This window comes from Hypanus sabinus, chromosome 9 (genome assembly GCF_030144855.1).
Source record: "Hypanus sabinus isolate sHypSab1 chromosome 9, sHypSab1.hap1, whole genome shotgun sequence".
NCBI lineage: Eukaryota > Metazoa > Chordata > Chondrichthyes > Myliobatiformes > Dasyatidae > Hypanus > Hypanus sabinus.
The window spans coordinates 130,777,320-130,798,423 of record NC_082714.1 but is presented as its reverse complement, the minus strand read 5'-3'; the positions used below and the strand labels follow the sequence as shown (position 1 = coordinate 130,798,423).

Here is a 21,104-nt window from a genome sequence, read left to right as displayed (position 1 = left end):
TTGTGCAACTGAATCTTTTTGGAGCACTCACTGTTATTTCCCTGAGCTAGGATATGAAATCTCTGTATACCTTGCTACCTTGCTACCATACAATTCTTGCACTACTTCAGATACTTCCACAGCCTTGGATGCAGCCCAGTCCATATGTCACTGCTCACTCAATTGAGCATTAGATTGCCCAGTTGTTAGTTATACCTTTTCAATTCCAACTTACTGTGGCCAGAAATGAAGCAGCAATTGAGTCCTTCCAGTTAAAATATCACAGAAAAGAAGGAAAAGAGAGGACAGGAAAAGATCACAATCTAGATATTGTTATATTCTCCCACCTGTATTATGTGGCAATATGCAAAGGAAATGGTTAAATTTTATAGTATTAAATTTCAGTGTATTTGTTATAGAACCAAAGTAAGTTGGCATAAACAGGAATAAAAACTGAAAATGCTGTATGATAATAAACCACGCAATAATCAAAGGAGACCACAAACTGGAAGTAGAAGTACTGTATATAAAATATTCTTTACTCTGTACCTATGCTTTTTACCACCACACACATTAGACTCTATTTGCAGCATTAAGCTTTGACCATGAGCCAAGCCTTTCGTTTGAGCAGGGCAGAGAACCAAGAAAATTGAGAGGTATTCTCATCACAATGATACAATACTCCAAGTCATTATACTTATAAACATTGCTTATGAATATTTATATTTTGTTTATGGACTTCCCTTGCATATTTATTATTTTATAGTTGAGGTGCACTTGCCAATTCCGTAAGTATTTGATCACCTTAGGAGTAAGTCTACACGGCACAAAATCCCAATATAATAATTTCAACAAGCTTGTAACAATGGTAAGCACAAAACTCCAAGGAAAACTCAAAACACAAAACTCACATTTCAGTTAACCACTAGGTACACTGCCAACCTTTCGAACTCAACACTGATATCAATTATATCAAAGATTGACATTTTCTAACTTTGTTTCCGATTTCCAGCATTTTTCTTCATGTTTTTCTGTGACACTAGCATCCCATTTGGACCTGAACTAGACATTCAGCTTCTTTGTACAACTGCTTTCCCATTCTTTATGAAGATGAAACAAGAAAACCCACAATAAAACCAAGTCAGAAAAAGTACTGATGTCTGCTTCACTTCACAACATGAGACCACTGAGCTCAATAGTTTTGATCAAACACACTTATGTCAACAACCAAAACTTTTCTTTATGTAATCGCATAAAAATACTGAGAATGCTCCCTTAGATCATTAAGCTCTCTTTACTGACTTCATCAAAATGTTTTCTGACAGAACACTTGCATTCTCTTTCTGATCAGAACATGATTTTCAGATGCATGTTCATATTGATGACCTGAATTAGAGAGTTACAGAAAGGTTAGAACATTGAAAATGACTATTCAGCCCATCCAATTGGTTCCAGGTGTAATAAACACGATTCTGGAGGAACTCCACAGACCAGGCAACATTTGTGGAGGGAAATGAACCATTGATATTTCAGGTTGAGCCACTTCATCTGGACTAGAATAGAAGGAAGGTAGCCAGTACAATAAAAGCAAAGGGATGGAGCAAGGGCTTAGTAAGAGGTAGGTGGATCCAAGTAGGTCGGGTGATAGTCAGATAGAGGAGATGATAGGCTGGGAACTTACAGGGAGAGGGCTGCAGCTGATGGAGTTTGATAAGTCAGGAAGTTACAGAATGGAATTAAATAAGGAAGGGAGGATGTGAGATAGGAAGACTAGAGGGGGGTGAAACTAATAGAAAGGAAATAAATAGGGTCTTGGAGGCTGGGTTAAGTGTATGAGCAACTGGGTAGATCAGGAGGAGAGAGTAAAGGGACAGAAGGGGAGCAGTTTACCTGAAATTGGAGAATACTGTTTCTCTTCTGTAAGCCATAATTGTACCTGGTTCCATTACTTTATCACCCTTTGTAACTTATACCTGGCAGTGTATTCTTGATCCTAACCACACAATGGTACACAAAAAAAAATTCATTTATGCTTCTCCTTTAGACCCAATGGAACAAACTAAGATTCGCCACATGAAATAATAATTAGTTCAACATCTTGTATAGATAAACCTCCTGGCATTGAATCTAGCCATTAATATTTCTATAACATCATGATTTCCCTCTCTTTATCCAATGAAAATTATCCATCTGTTTAAGTTCCTCGCCGTGCTTTGTTTGGCATGTTGTGTGACAACCTTTCTGTTTACTTAGCATTTGTCTGTGTTACGAGGCTAGGTTGCTAGTCCGATGCTCAACCCAGGACGGTTGGAAAGCATGCAAGTAGCCAGCCAGATTCGAATCCAGGACCACTCACCCTGAAGTCCATCCGTCTATACCATCTCTACATCACCAGCCAGCGTCTGTCCGCTTCAACACTGTTTTTTTTTGTCTTTTTAATCACTTCAACTAAATTTCCCTTTAACTTGTACATGCTTAGAATAAAAAGACAAAAGACAACCTAGAAATACTATTGTGAGAGCTGAGATCTTTGAATTGCTAGTTCATGTGCAGCTCTTCTTTGAACCGTTTTCAGGGCTTCTGTAATTCAGCACATTAAATAACCTAAAACTGAGCACAATTTTATAAATAAAGCCTAACTAAAGTCTTGTGCAAAACCAGCAGATAATTAGGAAGGCAAATGGTATCTTGTCCTTCAGTGCAGGAAAACTTCATAGCAAGATTACAGAAATTTTACTTCAGTTACACAGGGCTACAAACAGACTACACATGAAATATTGTATGCAGTTCTGCTCTTTCTGCTTAAGGAAATGCTTGCTGTGGAGGGAATACAACAAAGATTCTCCAGATTGAATATGAATCATACAGTATATTCTATGATGGGCAATGAAGCAAACTGGGTCTATAATCTTTACTATCTAAAATAACGAAGACTAATTGCATTGAAATGTGCAAACTTAAGTAGGGTGCTATTAGCAAAGATGTTTTCTCTGGCTGGAGTGTTTAGAACCAAGGGTCAGTCAAACAAAACTGAAATGAAAAGAAATTTCTTCACCTTGGGTATTGAATCTTAGGAATTCACTACACAAGAGGACTTTGACGGAGGAGTATAGTTAGAGAAAACATAACCCCTTATCAATCTTGTGCATGTTTCATTGCAATCACTCCTGATGCTTCTAAACACTAGAAATTATAGGCCAGCCTACTTCATCTCTCCTCATTGTGTCTATTGAACCTCTGCTGTATTCAATCCATTATATTCTTTCAACCATTTTTTGTACTTTACTAGAATATGGGATCAGTGCAGAAAAAATGAAGCTGGATTAAAGGTCAGCCATGAATTTATTGAATGATAGGCCGAATGATAGGCATGATGGGCCAAATTACACTGTCCTTTTCTTTCTATCTCTGTGTGTTCTTTATAGTAGTTTTTTTCTGTTTTTTGTTGAATTGCTCTTGCTGTACTGTTTATCTTTGCAATGCCTGCCTACACTGGTTGGGCATTGTCTGAGTCTTATCCACTGAAATGTCTTTGTCCCTTTCCTGCATGTTGAAATACATTGCTGTACCAAGAAAGCATGCTTGACTTTGACCCCAACTATATTTATTTATTTAAACGTAGCATCAACAGCCAGGTTCCAATGTGTATTCCTGAATTGCCTCTGGATCAGGTTATAGACTCTTTGATCGAGTATTCTGATGGTTTGCGTCTTTTCTGACCTTGCCACCGGCTCTTTTTAGCAGGAAATGTATTGATTGCAGACAGAGACTAATCAATTAATTATCTGTTGGCTAAAAGGAAAAAGCACCAAGACCTTCCACCTAATATTTGAATAACAGTATTAATGTGAGAATATGCCCTTGTTTTAAAAACTCACATTTAATATTTTATACACGGAAAAGTGTTCAATCCAAATCACCTGAAATAGAGTCCAGTGAATTTCACAGATGCAATGTGGCTTTTAAAACAATTGGCAGCATGAGTTTAGGAACAGCATATAGTTAATTTCACCATCAAACAGTTCTACATATTTGTTCAGTAATTCTTTCCTGTGGCTGCTTGCACTTAAATCATCGACTTAACCATGTTGAAAATCTATAGCTTCTCAGCATCACCTACTGTATCTATGCAATTATCTTGCAGTTGTCAGAGAAAGGATATATGCTTTAATATAGCTGGTTCTGTAACTATTCCCCATAATTTACAGGTGCTTCCTAACGATGGTACTATTTATCTTTCTGATGGGTTCCTGCATTACTTGTGCCAATAAAACTACTGTATGCAAACAAGATGAATTTAAATATGTCACACACTACATCCTGCAAAGAAAAATCGCCCGCCACCACACCCCATCTGCTCAAGATCAGGTAGGAACCTGTCAGGAAGCCATTAAATGAAGACAACTGTTTACTTCGTCTGATCCTATGCTGTTTTCGGCATCTGAGCAGTCACTCATCAATGAGGTAGTTGCGTCCTTAATAGACCTGACTTGCATACTTAACGTCATAGGGTTTTCATTTGCCCTTTATTAATAACAATAATGACTAACCCATCAGGTCAAACCTGCTAGAGCAAAATGTAGGAGCCATGTATCTGTTCTTATCTGCTTTGTATTCTGTGTTGCACATTTATTACATTTTTTATGCTAACTATTCATTTAAGTGGAGGCATAGCAAGAGCGAGGGAATAAATTACATACTCCTGCTTATTCTGCGGCAAACTTAACTTCGGGCCAACGGAGGTAATATCTTTGCTGACCAATTAATATCACTTCAAGATTGTATGCTTGCTAAATGTGAATAAATGATTGAAATAAGGAATTCAGCTCTTTGGAACAATCATTTCATTGGAGCTGTGTATGTTATGCAAGTGTGATGGGCAAACCAAGTTTGAAAAGGGGTCCAGAATTGACCCTATGAACTGTGCTGCTATTGAGAGAGAGAGGGGGAGAGAGAGAGAGAGAGAGAAGATTTAATGTTATGGTTCCTTTGCTGATTATTTACCTTTCTCCAAGGACACTTTGCCTGCTGGTTATGACTCCTGCAGAGACAGCAGGGCAGAGCCGATTGATGGACAACTGGTGTCCAGCATGTGGAGATAAAAAGCAGGTCTGTTGGGGCACAGTCAGACACACCACAGGACACTGAACAAGCTTTGTGCACCCACATGAAGGTCGGGTTTTTGGAGGATCGATTCAGGGAAATCGATCAGTGGCTCGCAGTGTGAAAAGGTGCGACCGGTGGGGAACTATTTGTGTGTCCACCTTTGCCTGGGTGACAGGTCCACCACTGAAGAATGGTCGTATGTCATAAGGTCATAGTCAGTGACCACAACAGGACTTCGGAAGGCAACGGGCAGATCGACAGCAACGGCATCACCTCTCTCTCTCCAACGTTACTCAATCAACTACCCCGACCTGAACTGAACTGAACTCTTCACCATCGTAAGACTCTATCCATTTACCTCCAGGTTTGAAAGAGCCTGGTTTTTGGTTTCTATTTCCACACTTCTGTATATATCATTGCTAACCTGTTTCATATATTTGCATTTTATAGAACTGTATTGCTTAGTTACTAATAAACACTATTAGTTACCAGTAATACCAGACTCCAAAGTGTTTTCCATTTCTGCTGGTTCTTTAACCCAGTCACGGGGTAACAACCCTGTGCAGTCACAGGCAAGTGGCATTGTTTTGATTTTGGATTAGTTTTGCTACAACTGGGAAGTATGGGTGAGAAAATCCCCAAGAGGGCAAATATGAATTTGCTGGGCTTTTGAAGAAAATATCTTATCTCCTATGCTTTATCCACTCTGTCATATTCTATCACCCACTGCCGTGTGATTTTAGTGTTATGTTATGTCCCATATATAACATATGTGCTCCAGGTAAATCCACCTAGAGACTCCCACACCACATAAAGTGTGTTACACGATGATTGTGACCTCCCATTGCTGAATATCTTCTTATAACCACTCAGCTGTTCAGATCAGCCAGAATGATAGGGATGTTTGACACTTGATCTATTACAATTAAAACCATCTTCACTCTTCACAAGTTATTGGTTTACATCTTGCTCAAGAATCTTTCTGAAATTCTGTGGATGGTTTCAATACATGGCTGATATCTTTTACTGAAAATTATAGTTTAGTTTCACAACATAAACAGTGAGTCACTTATCCACTTCAGACTAAGACCACAGAAGACCATTTTTCAATTTCAAAAGAAAATTGTAATGTTAGAATATACGTACTGGCTTTGGAGGCAGTCGAAAACAAATCTTTTCACAGAGGTTGATGAATCTCTGGCATTCTTCCACCCCCCCACCACTTCCAGAGGGTTGTGGCTGGTAGATTAGTGGGGGGGGGGTGGTTAAAGAGGGTGTAAACAATATTTTTTTAAAGATCAATTAAGGGCTATGAGGAACTTGTACAAGAATGCAGAAGAGGTCTGCTGCAGATCAATTTGACATTCTGCTCTTATTTTCATTTTCCTTGTATTCTACGAACAAATTCAGATTTCTACAAATGTGTTTACAATTGTTGCCAAATTTAAACAGAATCAAAATACGTGCTGCTTAGCGCGTCTAGCAAAATATTTATAAAAAAGAGGGTAGGTTTCATGTTCAGGCTGTTTATTACATTAGAGCTGATGATGGGCTTCAGAAAGCGTAGAACAAGAGAACACAAACCAATGTTTGTAGAGGGATCAGAAATGGAGAGAGTGAGCAATTTCATGTTCCTGGGTGTCAAGAACATTTCATGTTCCTGGGTGTGAGAACCTAACCTGGTCCCAACATATTGATGCAGCTATAAAGAAGGCACGACCGCAGCTATATTTCATTAGGAATTTGAGGGGATTTGGTTTGTCACCTAAAACACTCGAAAACTTCTCCAGAAGTACTGTGGAGAGCATTCTGACAGGCTGCATTACTGTCTTGTATGGAGGCAGGGGGAGCTACTGCACAGGATTGAAATCAGCTACAGAAAGTTCCAGAATTAGTCAGCTCTGTCTTAGGTACTAGCCTTCGCAGTATCCAAGAAAGGTACCTCAGAAAGACGAGGTTCATTATTAAGAACCCACATCACCCAGGGCATGACCACTTTGATTATTACCAGCAAGAAGGAGGTACAGAAGCCTGAGGGTACACATTCATCAATTCAGGAACAGCTTCTTCCCCTCTGCCATACAATTCATAAATGGACATTGAACCCTTAAACACCACCTCACTTTTTTTTATAGTTTCTGTTTTTGCACTATTTTTAATTTAACTATTTAATATACATTGATATACTAAGTGTAATTGATTTACATTTTTTAATATATTATCATGTATTGCATTGTACCGCTGCCACGAAGATATCAAACTTCATGACGTATGCTAGTGACATTAAACCTAATTCTGATTCGGATTCTCTTGACAATATTTCACTGATTCTCTATTTGGTTAGAGGTTAAACTGTGCATTAACTGAGCACTCTGCACTGCATCCTTCTCAAGGATAGAAACATATAGACACAAGGAAACTGACATGAAAAAACAGAAAATGTTAATAATAGTTATATAGGTATAAATTGCTATGCATAACTTCAGATGCAATTGTGATACAAACCTTAACTTTAAATATATTTTAAAGGAGGATAGTAACTATAGGTAGGCTAAATTCGTGACAGTAGGCTACATGACAACTTTCACAGAAAATGTATTTTGTGCTTATTGGCTTGGTACACTAAAAGGAGCTCACACATCAGGAATGCAGTTTATACACAAAACTGCAGGTTACAGTATAGCTGAGACATTATTTAAGTTAAAATTATGAGAAAACGTTGCATGAGGTTAGGAGTGGTAAGGTTTAGATTTCACTACTGGTGGCAGTGTTGATTTAATCTGGACTGGTGACAGCAAACTCTACTTTCTCCTTTAAATCTTTTTGAAAGAATAAGGTTTGAAATCATCAGCCATAAAATTTTAGACACAAGAACACCCATAGCTTAACAGTGAAACCTTATTCCAATCCAGTTTTCTTTAGACTGTGGGGAAGAAAAAATGAAGTTTAAACTAGGCATTAACTGAGCACTCTGCACTGCATCCTTCTCAAGGATAGAAATGTAATGACAAATGGAAATTGACAAAAAACCCAAAAATTTTATTAATTTTCTCCACAGATGCTGACTGGTCTCTTAGGTAGTGAAGAGTGCAAACTAACTCACTTTGTTTAGTTAGCTTTTTGTTCATCATTATCTTGGTAAAAAAGTTTAAGCTTGTTGTAGGAGCGAACACCCCCCTGATTGCCAGTGAATGAGGCTACATGCTGTTTTGATAGCCAATATTCGACAGTCACCACCAGAATGCAAATCATTGACCAGGATATCTTGAGCACTTGAAAAAGTACAACCTTTTCTCTGCTAACTGCCATTGTCAACATGTTGCTGGATAAATGAAAAAGTGTTTTGAAATACAAAGGAGATATCTCTGGAGCCTTTATCAAGATTTTACTGATTCCCTGGCAGCGATTATTCTGGCCTCCTGAGAAGACTAAAAGCATATTGCATTGTTAGGCACTTTATTAGGAATCAGCAAGAAAAATGTGCCTGACCATTGCCTCCTATGCTGCAGGGTCAGTGGAGGTTTGAAATGAGTTCAAGTGCAACAGTATCATCAGCTGCAGGGAGAAGAATAAGATCGTTTCCTTTCTCCTGAACTTTCAGGAATGCATCTTTATTCATATCAGCTTAAGGATTTCCAACATTGTGGCCATGAAGCTATGTATGCTTAGTCAGTAGCTCAGCCACTTGATTCATTTGACTGTGTAAGGGCCAGCTTCATACCATTAGTGGGAATGGATAGAGGCAGCCCACATCAGCTCCTCTAAGGAAGTGGAATGTATTCATTGCTTGGGCATGAAAACAGATTTCATACCACTGGACTAATTAAAATTACAATAATTATGATACAAAATTCCAGACTTCCAACCAGGCATGCATTAGTCGTACAGCATTCATTTAGAATATGTTTTCACCCTATTATCAAATTTAGCACTTTTACCAGATTTATAGCGGCATTCAGCAATTATAATTCTCTTCAGGCACTTGAAATATTAACAGGGATATTCAGAATTTAATCTGTGACTTATGATAGTATGAGTTTTTTTTCTTGTCACTGATAAGAGTATAGCCATGCCTTTCACTATGGGGTACTTTGTATCTTTTTAGCTTAAAATTATAAATATGATCTCGTATTATTTGCAATAAAATGATTTTAATAATGGGAGTGACAAGGTCACGGTTACCCAGTAATGACAAATAGGTAAAAAAGCAAACTTGTAAATGGAGCCTGTTGGCTTCCTTGACAGACCTTCACCTGAACTATGTTAATTGACATTGCTCCCAGAATGGTACAATGATATGAAATAAAAACAGTAAAAGCTGGAAATACTCATCAGGCCAAGCAGCATCTGTGCAGAGTGAAACACTTACAGCTAGAACACCATTGGACAGCACAGTGATGCAGCAGGTGGTGCTGCAAATCTAATCAGGCCACCTATGTTGAATCCTGACCTTGGATGATGTGTGTGTGTGTGTGTGTGTGTGTGTGTGCAGTTTGCACATTCTTCCTGAGACCATGTGGGTTTTCCACAGCTGTTCTGACTTCTGCCACATTTCAAAGATATATTCATGGTTTAAATTACTTCTGTGGTAGGTGGGAGAATCGGGAGCAGCTGATAGGCATGGAGGACTGAAGTAAACTTACCTTTCTCCCCCCCGTACCTGAGTCTTAAAATCTCCATTCTCAGATCCTGCTGCATGGTAGCGTCAGCAAAGATTCTATTCTTTGTTTGTAGATATATTTATATATTCTTATTAATATGTTTATATAAAATAAACATGATCATCTGGCCTTACAAATCAAGCCAAAGTAAAAAAAAACTTGGGTGCTATTGTAGACTCTGGGCTAAATTTCAAATTAGAACTTAACCATATTTACTAACACTGCATTCCTTCATTTAAGGAACATTTCAAGAGTTTGATTTCCTAGAACACCTCAAGATACAAAAAAATTAATACATGCCTTCATCTTTAGTCACTTAGACTATTGTAATGCACCATTTTCAGGGCTGCCTACATTGGTTGCAGTTTGTTCAAAATGCAGCAACAAGGTTTTGATCATTACAGTGGCTGCCTGTGTCCTTTAGGATCAATTTTAAAATACTCTTAATTATATACAAGGCTCTGAATAATCCAGTTCCTCCATATATCTTGGAGTGTCTATCCCTTATCAGAAAACAATAAGACATAGGCCATTCAGCCCATCGCATCTGCTCCACCATTCCATCATGGCTGGTCCTGGATCGCACTCAACGCTCATACACCTACCTTCTCGCCATATCCTTTGATGCCCTGATCAATCAGGAAACAATCAACTTCCACCTTAAGTATACACACGAATTTGGCCTCCATCTCAGTTTGTGGCAGCGCACTCCACAGATTCATTACTCTCTGGCTAAAAATATTCCTCTTTGCCTCTGTTCTAAAGGGTATTAAAAAGGGACATCAATAATTGTCTTAGATTTGTGAATACTAGTTAGTGTTCCTATAGAGCCAAGCATATCAGAACTGATAATGTGGCCTTCTGCTCTTATGCACCAAAAACCTGAATAATCTATGGACTGAGATGCAGCAGGCTAGTATTGCAGAATATTTCAGAATATTTCTAAAAACCTTCTTTTTAAATTTTGCCTACTTATAGGATTACTTAATGCCATTGATGTCAATTCAATATATAATTCAGTATATTTGAATATCTATTATTCCATATAATATTTGCCTTTATATATGATATGTAATTTTGTCTCAGTTTTATGATTACATTGGTTTATTTTTACAATGGATGTAAATCATTTTGAGCCTGCATCTAAATGTACGAGAGGTTCTATATAAATATAGATATTAATATTATTATTATTATTATTCGTGCACAAATGTTACATCATCTGAGACCTGTGTGAGTGTTGAGGAACTGCAACAAATCTTGCTCCATGCAGGAAAGTAGAGTCAGAAAGTCACTGGTGGAGCTTGGCCTCCAAGCTGAGATCTGCAAGGTGCAGAACTGCAGACAATACACACCATTATCTCTCAGCTTCTCTCTCCTCAGCTATTGCTTGACCATCTCAGTATTTTCGTAATTATTCATGATGACTAATTTTTGTGATAAATATCATCCAAAAATGCATTTCAGAAATCTCCAGACATGACAGAATTTGGTTTGGAAAGGAACATAACCCACTGCATTGGTCAACACACCAAAGAATAGAATGAAAAAAAACATTCAGGGTATTAAATAAAATGATGTGCATTTAAGTCCTTGTGATGGGGTCTCATGACAAATTTCTGCAAGGTCCCCATATTTCTCTATTTCCTTTTGATATAGGAGGCCATTTTGACTTATTAGATATACACCAGGTCACAAAGCACTCCAATTTCAATCAATTTTCCCTCTTCTGCTCCCAGTTTCTACATTCAGTGATATGCTAGGGGCATTTTACAGTGGCTAATTAACTTACTAGCAACTTAAGTTGCAAGTAATTAATGACGGGAGAATTTGCCACCAACATGAACAAATAAAACAAAACTTTACATCATTGTGCTCCTTTGGGGAAAAAAAAGCATCCAAATGTTTCATTCAATTCCTCGGAATCTTTCTTTGATCTACTTACTAGACAATGTCTCAGCAGGCTTTTAGTGGCCAGGGATAAAAACCAATGTTCAACATATGTTCTGAGCAAATCCCCCTCAGCAAAATGCCCTCAGACTTCCAGTCATTCAGAATTCCATTATCCTTGTTCCATTTGTCATAGTGCTGGATGGTGATGAGCTAAGACTGTAAAACCTCCCTAAACCTCCTACAACCCTTGAGTGGTTGTGACACTTATGGAATATTCTCATGGTTATTTCATTTCTTTGCCGTACAGCAGTTATTGATATTAAATTTCACCTGCCACTTACATATTTAATGTAACTCGCACAGTGGGTCCCTGGTGCCTGCTCAGATTCAACTGCCTGCTTTTTGGTTGATATCGTCTATGTTTCCATTGACTCCTGAAATTAAGTTGTTAATCTAAATTACATACCCGTGGCCCTGACAACCGCTTCTACAATACACACTTCCTCCTGACATTACTCCTTTAAAAAGAGTCACCTGCTTTCCACAAGCCAATAGTCAAATTATACTTAAGTTTCAGTTGAATTCACACAGATTGAGCTTAAATGATAGATATTGGTAAAGATTTTCACTCAGTGTTGAGTCTTGCTTACTCAGTATTATACTTGATATTTTATAGTTTGCATTCATTGCATTGTTGCAATAATCTTAAGCAAAAAGGACAATGTAAACTACCTGTGTTTGATTTTCAGCTTTGCTTTTCTCTTTTTCTCTTGGAATCATTGCTCAAAACCAATGTGGGTGTCAAACCAAATTCAAACTTAGGCTGTTGTGATTGGTCACCACATTAGTAATGCCATTAGTAAATGCATAACTAATATCCTCCAGTAGATTAAAATGCCATTCCCTAAGCAACAATGACTTAATGCCAATGTTTCGCAAATTGAAAGTTGTAATTCCTCCCAAAATCTCTTTTTTTTTATTATTAGCTTCATGTAGCAGGACAAGGTGTTGAATGCAGCTAGAACTCCTACAAGTGTTATATAAAAAGTTGTTGTTGACAAATACTAGTGTTGCTATGATTCTATGGTCATGTTTTCTGGGGTTCTTTAAAGTTGGTTAAGTCTACAGAGACCTGAGCAGCAGGTGGTGAAGTATTTTGTTTTGTACTTGATGCACCATCAATAACTCACTCTGGGGCGTAAAGTCGAGATATCGGCTTTTATTGACTGGAAGAAGGAACAAGCAGTGGTTGACCACCATACTACATCCTGGAGACAGAGAGGCCAGGCTCAGACCTCAATCGCCTTTATACCGGGGTCTGTGGGAGGAGCCACAGGAGCAGTCAGCAGGGGGCGTGTCCAGATGGGTATATGTAGTTCACCACATTATTAAAGATTTAGCACAAACATTAGAGTGCACACAATGGCATTCCTTTTTGTGTCTGCTTTGACTGGAATAATGAGCCAAATTCTGGTGGGGTGGGAAGCTTGCTGATGGACGAGTAATTGACAGATTCAATCTGCCAACAGTGCTAAAGGTATTCACAGAACAATTCTACTTGAAATTTAGCAAGAAGCTGAATGTGAAGTGCATGCATTTCAGTAAAGAATCCCTGACTAAATGATGATATCGCTCCAGCCAAGCAAGCAAATGAAAAGCAGAGTGTGGACTGCTTTGTCAGTACAGTGAGTTCTGATTAATTGGGACACATCAGGACCAATATATCTTGGCCTAATTAAGTGGCTGCTCATATCGGCCAAAGTTCCATGGAAAAGGTTAAAAAGGTATAAAAAGACAAACTGTCTTTTAACTGAGTACAAAGAATGTATTTAAATGAAATATAAAACAAATTAGAACATTACTAATATTATTGATTACAATACAATTGTGTATTAGTTCCTAATAGTTATCAACAGACATATTCATTTTGTGTACAGTGCAGCACTCCTTTGATTGACTGTAAATAAACAAAATCAGCGCGGACACCTAGTACAGATAATGAACTACTTTCATACAATGCTTTCAGCAATTGCATCCTCGAAATCTTCATTTTCATTGTAACATTCAACATGATTGTTGATACCTTCAAATTCTTCATCGTTCCTAACCTGTTGAGGTGGTGAAATTGTTTAATTTTTAATGCTGGCCATTTCTGGCATCTCTAAGCCTGAATATTTGAAACTGATTACACAATAATAGTGAGGCTCACCTACAACGGGGAAACAGCCTACAAAGTGGATGTGGAAGAGCTCGAGGTCTGGTGCCAGGCAAATAACCCATGTTCAATGTCAACAAGATGAAGGAGATGGTTATTGACTTCAGGAGCACCCACACCATCCTTTGCACTGGTGGCATTGCAATGGAAACTGCAAGCAGTTTCAAACTGCTGGGGATGCACATCACACAGAGTCTCAGAACATACCATACACCATCAAGAAACCACACCAACCCTTTATTTCCTTTTGAATCTGAAGAGAGCTGGACTTTGCAGGAGAGAAAATCTAGCATGCTGCAACACTGCTTTATATGGAAACTGCACCTTGGCAGACTGGAAGGCTCTACAATGGGTAATAAAAACTGCCCAGTGCATCACTGACACCAGCCTATCCACCATCAAGGACATACATACAGAAAGGTACCAGAAAAGGGCAAGTGACATCATGAAAGATCCCACACACCATGCTCATGGACTGTTTGTCCCACTCCCATCAGGGAGGAGGCTATGTAGCATCCACACCAGGACCACCAGACTTAAAAACAGTTACTTTCCCCAAGCAGTGAGGCCAATCAACAACGACACTACTTTACTATATGCCATCAATCACTTTCTTATAATCTAGCGTTACTTTATGGACATACAATCGATCCATGTATATAACCTATTTTAAGCATTTACATTTGTTGTATGTTCTTTTTGTATTTTTATGATTGTGTTCTTTATCTTTTGAGTTATTTTGGTGCTGCATTAGATCTGAAGTAACAATTATTTCTCTCTCTTTATGCTTGTGTTGAGGAAATGACATTAAACAATCTTGAATCTTAAGCAATCTTGAATCATAACAGAGATCAGTGATCAGATGTAGCATTAATGGCTGAATTCACATCCATACTAAAGGACAACCCCTATCATTCCTGGACCTAATTCTGCAGTAGAAAAGATGGAATCCAAATTCTATACAAAAGTAGCTCCCCAACTCCTACATGCCATTTGGCATTGTGCACGGCCTCACTGGAAGAAGTAGCAGATCATATCTATGAAGGGTGCAGACTCCCACCTCTTACGGTGGGCAGCCCATTGAAGTATTCAGCCAATTTCTTTATAGCAGACCCTATGTGCAATCATAGTCTTCAAGAGACTTGCAGTCTCTTATCCCCCTTTTCTTGACTCTTAATCACACAGGCCTGGTAATGCATGACATACAGATACCACCATCAAACTAATCTCCAAAATACACTGAACAACAGCACTTGTAATGGCAACGTACAAAGCTCAGTCAAATAATGTCCTTCCTTCACTTTCTCTCTTTTCCTGTTTGTTTTCAAGCAATTTACAGTGAAGATTATCACAAGGGTTGTGCAGCAGATAATGAGGAATACACTTAGATATTGGTGGAAAATTCCATTGGAAGATGTGGGCAAGGAAGGTCATTTAATTTTCAGTTGCACTGTATCCATGTTTTTAGGCTGACTTCATAGCACTATCACACCTCTCCTCCCAGCTCCCAATAAACACAAGGTACTTCCTCATCCAAATGTGAAAAACTGCAAAGGTCTGTGCAACCTTTCAAAAAAACTATTCTTGAAAACCTCTCAAATTGGAATGGGTATCAGAACACTTGCAGGAGCTGCACTTTTGTCTGAAGGGGAGGAAGGTGATATTAGGTAGTGTGAGTTCCAATGGCTGATTGTCTCAAAGCATTGGCCAATCCTAAACAAAAACTGCAGATACTGTGGATATGAAAGTGGATTAGAAAACGTCGAATGTATTCAGGAGGCCCAGCAGCATCCCTGGAAAAGATAAAAATGTAACATGTTAGGACAATAAAACTGGTAAAAGTTAGAAAGCAGTCATGATTTAAGTTGCAAAGGTAAATTAAGACTGAGAGGAACATGGGGAATGATTGTGACAGGGTGAAGACCAAGCAAAAATAGTTGGTAGAGATATTGCAGGTAAATTTTCTCTTGATTTCTACTTTAATAAAGACATTGACTTTAATTTTCTCACTCTCTCCACTTGTATGCAATTTAAACAGAGGTTTTTATTAATAAATAATTCCAGCTCAGATTACTGGTCATTGATCTGAAACATAACCGAGTTTCTCCCTCCACTGATGCTGCCTGACCTACTGAGAGTTTCCAGTATTTTCTGTTTTCATCAAAAAAAAACTGGATACCCTGCTAAACCAATAAGAAAACAGAAACTAGTTACTCAGCGTACTTACAAAACTAAATTGGCGGCAAAGCTGCTGTGCTTTTTGCTATAAAAGCCACTTGTTTAATTACTTGTTTAATTACAGATACAACTTACATGTTGGTTCAGATACAAATAAGATACAACTTATAAAAATGTTTTGGACTTTATTTAATATTATTTAGTAAGTGATGAAAATGCCATTAGGTTTGATAATTTTGATTCTGAAACTAATTGTGATATTTACTATTTGGAAGCAGATGGGTATTCCATTTAATCAATGTACACCAAGTACTCTTTGTATGTGGAGGTGAACTTAAAAAGACAATCTAATAGCTTATCTATACACCTCCATATTTCAGTTAGGTGAAAGGGCGATTATATTGAATGTTCTTTTTATAGTTTTTTTCCACGAAGCACTAAATTATGCTGGATAGAACCATAGAACCATAGAACATTACAACACAGAAACAGACCTTTTGGCCCTTCTTGGCTGTGCTGAACCTTTTTTCTGCTTAGTCCCACGGACCTGCACCCGGGCCATATCTCTCCAAACTCAAACTGGATTTATGTTTTTATGTATGTATAAACCATAATTATGGGATTGGACAGAGTTGGGCAGGTTTTTCCAGAGTGTCGGAGACTGAAGGCAGTCCTGATAGAGGCTCGTAAAATCAAGAGAGGTAAAGACAGCGTAGAGAGTCAGAATCTTTTTCCCAGGGTAGAAATGTCTAACACTAGAAGGTGTGTATTCAAGGTGAGAAGGGGAAAGTTCAAAGGAGATGCAATGCGCTGCTAGGGTGGTAGTGGAGGCAAGTATGATAGAGGTGTTCAAGAGGCTCTTAAGGGCATGGATGTGCAGGAAATGGAGGGACATGGAGAACATAGGCACCAATAGTTTAATTGGTTTGGCAGTTCGGATAATTTTAGAAGTTCTTGGTGTATCAAGAATCCTTTATATGACTACATTTATTCTCAATTTCACTTTTATTATATGGTATCAAATCTTTTAATCTTTTGGTCCAAAGTATATTAAATGTTCTATCCACTGTCTCTAGTCTCTGCAGAAAAATTCATTTTACACATTACATCATATTCAACTTTGTATTAAACAAAAATGTGGAATTTTACATGCCATTCTAAAACAAATCCTAATTTAATTGCAAACTAGTTGTTTTAAGAAACTTAACTCTGGCATCAGTATTCAAAAAAATGCCTCTAGCAGGGTTTTTACTTAAATCACACTTGTTTGGTCATGCACTTTGTTAGAAGGAATAAAGATGTAGACTATTCTAAATGGGGAGCAAATTCAGAAATCATAGAATCAGAATGCAAAGGAACTTGGGAGTCCTTGTGCGGTATTCCCTAAAGGATAACTTACAGGTTGAGTCTGAAAGATAAGGGAAATGCAATATTAGCATTCATTTTGAGGGGAATAGAATAAAAAAGAAAGGATGTAATGCTGAGGCCTAATAAGGTATCGGTTAGACTGCACTTGAGTATTGTGAGAAGTTTTGGATCCTTACCTAAGAAAGGATGTGCTAGCATTGGAGAGGGTTGAGAGGAAGTTCACAAGAATGATCCTGGGAATGAAAGGGTTAACATGAAGAGAATTAGATGTCTCTAGGCTTGTGCTCACTGGAGTTTAGAAGAATGAAGGGGAATCACATTGAAACCCCTTCAAATATTGAGAGGCCAAGTGGACGTGAAGAGGATGTTTCCTGTAGTGGAGGAGACTAGGACTGGAAAACACAGCTTCAGAATATATAAATGTCCCTTTAGAGCAGAGATGAGAAGGAATTTCTTTAGCTAGAAAGTGGAGAATCTGTGGAGTTTATTGCCACAGATGGCTGTGGAGGCCAGAGCATTGGGTATATTTGAAGCAGAGATTGATAGGTTCTTGATAATTAAGGGTTCAAAGGTAACAGAGAAAAGGCAGGAGAATTTGGCTGAGAAGGACAATGAACCAGCCATGAAGAATTGGTGGAGCAGACTTGATGTGCCAAGTGGCCTATTTCTGCTCCAATGTCTTATGGTCTTATAGTAATTTATATCAATGATTGTTAACAAACAGAAAAATCGTTATCTTAAAGATTAAGTCAACTTAATACCAACATCACAGAAAAAAAAGTATTAGAAATAGCATCAGCCTTGAATTATTCCTGGATTTTGGAGCAGAATGTTATTTATTTAATTAATCATTTGATGATCGAGTGTGGGATAGGCCCTTTGAGCTGTGCTGCCCCAGTTACCCCCCATCAACCCCAATTTAACCCTAACCGAATCACAGAATAATTTACAATGACTGATTAACCTACTCAATACAATTTTGGACTATTGGAGGAAACTGATGCACCTAGTGAAAACTCATGCATTTCACGGGGAGGATGTAGAAAGACTCCTTACAGAACAATGCTGGAACTGAACTCTGAGCTCCGGAATGGCCCAAGCTGTAATGGCATCGCACTGATAGAGGCTTGATGAAAATTTCTCCATTAACTTACTAATAGCAATATAGAAGAACAGCCAAGGAGGTAGTTAATCAAAAATAAACAATATGCAGGAAATCTGAAATAAAATAAGTGAAAATTCGGGCAATACTCAGCAACTGAGGCAGCAGCTGTGGAGAGACAATAGGAAACTACATTTCAGGTTGATGATCTTCTGACTATTTTCTGTTTTTAATCAAAGGAAAGAATTCACTGTTCAACCGATAAAACAGACTGCACATATTTGACATGCATTGTGATATTAATAACATTAACAGTCTTTTGGAAACTAGAAAATGCAGAAACATAAATATATTAGGGGTCAGTAGAGTTAACTTTCTAATTTTACTGATGGATTAATTATTACATGAAGAAAGTTTGCTAAGATCTAGCCTTTTTTCCTGAGGTAGTATTTTTTGCTCTACAGTACTAAGAGAATGCTTATTAATTCTGAAGGGGGCATGATCAACACTTTCATCATTGTTTAGAAAAAGTCATATCAAAACCAGACTAACTTAGGGTGAAGCCAAATGTTATCATGGGAAGCAAGGAAGTTGTATTCTGCCAACTTAATAGTGAATGTGCTGTAGTGCAATTTTGATCCAGTTCTATCTTGCAATGCCGTAATTAAACGTAAAGCAGCGGTGGGATAAGGGGAAGGGAAAGCATCTTCCTCACTTTTTTTTTCTCTCTGCTCACATTGAAAGTTATTGAGTCATGTTTGAGCAAGTCTTTCTGCTGTCAGAGTTCATTAAGAAAATTGTTTTGGAAGTGCTTACCTGGTAATTGCTTAAGGATCCAAGCACCATTAGTCTTCAGTGATTTAGTAGTGAGCCATGATTTCAGGCAGTTTGGTCTCACATTCAATAGGTTCAGATGTCCGCAGGTTTGCTTCTGAACTGTGCTCATTGTGATTCTAAGACAAAGCCCTATTTGTCTAACATAATCTAATGTTCTTATTTGCCTAGATTATTTCCTACAATTGTAGAAGATAAGAAAAAAACTATAGGGAACATTGGCTGGAATATTGATACCTGTCAATATTGTACAAAGCCATTTTCTGATACATAGTAGAAATGGCTATAAAAAGAGTGTAATAGCTATTTTTTCAGCAAGATATATAACAGATTTTCATTTATTAGCCTAGAATCATAATAGATATTTTCTGGTGTCTCATTTATGGTTTGAAAGATGCATTGTTAAGAAATATGATAATAAAAAGCTACAATGAACAAATGTTATTTTTTCAAACCAACAGATGAAAATATTCCCATGTCAGATATCTCAGGGATACATTTATCATGTTCTGTAATTAAAGAAAATCTTTTTCTTTCCCTTGGAGGCATCAGTGATCAATATTCATTGTAGGTTTTAATTTGTCTGAAGTTGAATATGATTTAAAAAAGCTCCACTTATGTGGTTATAGTGAGATAACTGACAGCGCTATCACTTTTCCACTGTTCCCCACAGAGCGAGTGAACAAAGACATGTTATCCTTTCACATCACACCAGCATGAAAATATGTAGCCTCTTGTCAATGAATTAAGCCACTGGTGGATTTTTGGCTTGGTGAGACTTCGGAGCAGATAGAACAGAAACATAGGTCCCGCAGGCAATGCAAAGAGCCCTAAGTTTAGTATTTTTGTCATGATCTATGAAGGTTTTGTGCAGCTAATTAATGTCTTGCAGTCTGAAAGAACTGCGGAAAGGCATAGGGCAGCTGCTATACAAGGGAGCTTAATCATTACAATGATGACTTAACTCTCAATTTTAGAGCACTTTTCTATTTAATGACTTGCTTTTTTTCTGATTTAAGAAGCCTAGTTAGTTGCTATTACTTATGTAGCCTTTTCAAAAGTATGGGTTGTTTTGTGTTTTTGGTCAGATAGTTGTCAGATAGTCCATCAAATAACTTCCCTTTCTTGTTTTTCTGGAAAGATTAGCATAAACCTGTTCAATCAAATTTTAACCCTTTCAGAAGTTAGTTTTTCCATTGGTTCTAGTATTGTTCGTTAGTCCACATGTATAAACCAATATTCACCACTAAGGTGGAACTCCTTAAACTCTGTACATTTTGTCCGTGGTACCTGTGGCAATCACAGGGTCAAGTTTGTATAAGTTCATAAGAAAGAGGAACAAAATTAGGTCAGTTAGCCCATGGCATCTGCTCTGCTATTTGATCATGGCTGATTTAGCTATCCCTCTCAACCGAACCGGCACAGTGCCACGTGCCAGTCAGAGTAGAAATAGGAGGATATTTCAGATGGATATGTGGCTTGAAAAATGGTGCAAGGGGGAGGGATTCAAATTTCTGGGGCATTGGAACCAGTTCTGGGGGAGGTGGGACCGGTATAAACAGTACGGTCTGCATCTGGACTGGACGGGAACCAATGTCCTAGGGGGATCGTTTGCTACTGCTGTTCAGGAGGCTTTAAACTAATGTGGCAGGGGGATGGGAACAAGTGCAGAGAGACAGAGGGGTGTAAAATGAAGGTAGAAGCAAAAAGTAGTAAGGTGAAAAGTAAAAGTGGCAGGCAGGCAAATCTAGGGCAAAAAGCAAAAAGG

The 21,104-nt window shown here is 38.0% G+C and overlaps 1 protein-coding gene across 6 annotated transcripts in view; it reads left to right on the top strand.

Moving 5' to 3' along the window:
* Positions 1-21,104, top strand: part of LOC132399808 (extracellular sulfatase Sulf-2-like) — a 315,476-nt gene that overhangs the window by 92,920 nt on the left and 201,452 nt on the right. The window contains exon 4 of one of the 6 annotated variants that reach the window (XM_059980578.1): positions 4,188-4,347. The exons of the other annotated variants lie outside the window; for them this stretch is intronic. The gene's annotated coding sequence lies outside the window, so the exon portion shown is untranslated. The remainder of the gene's footprint in view (positions 1-4,187; positions 4,348-21,104) is intronic. 6 annotated transcript variants of the gene reach the window in all.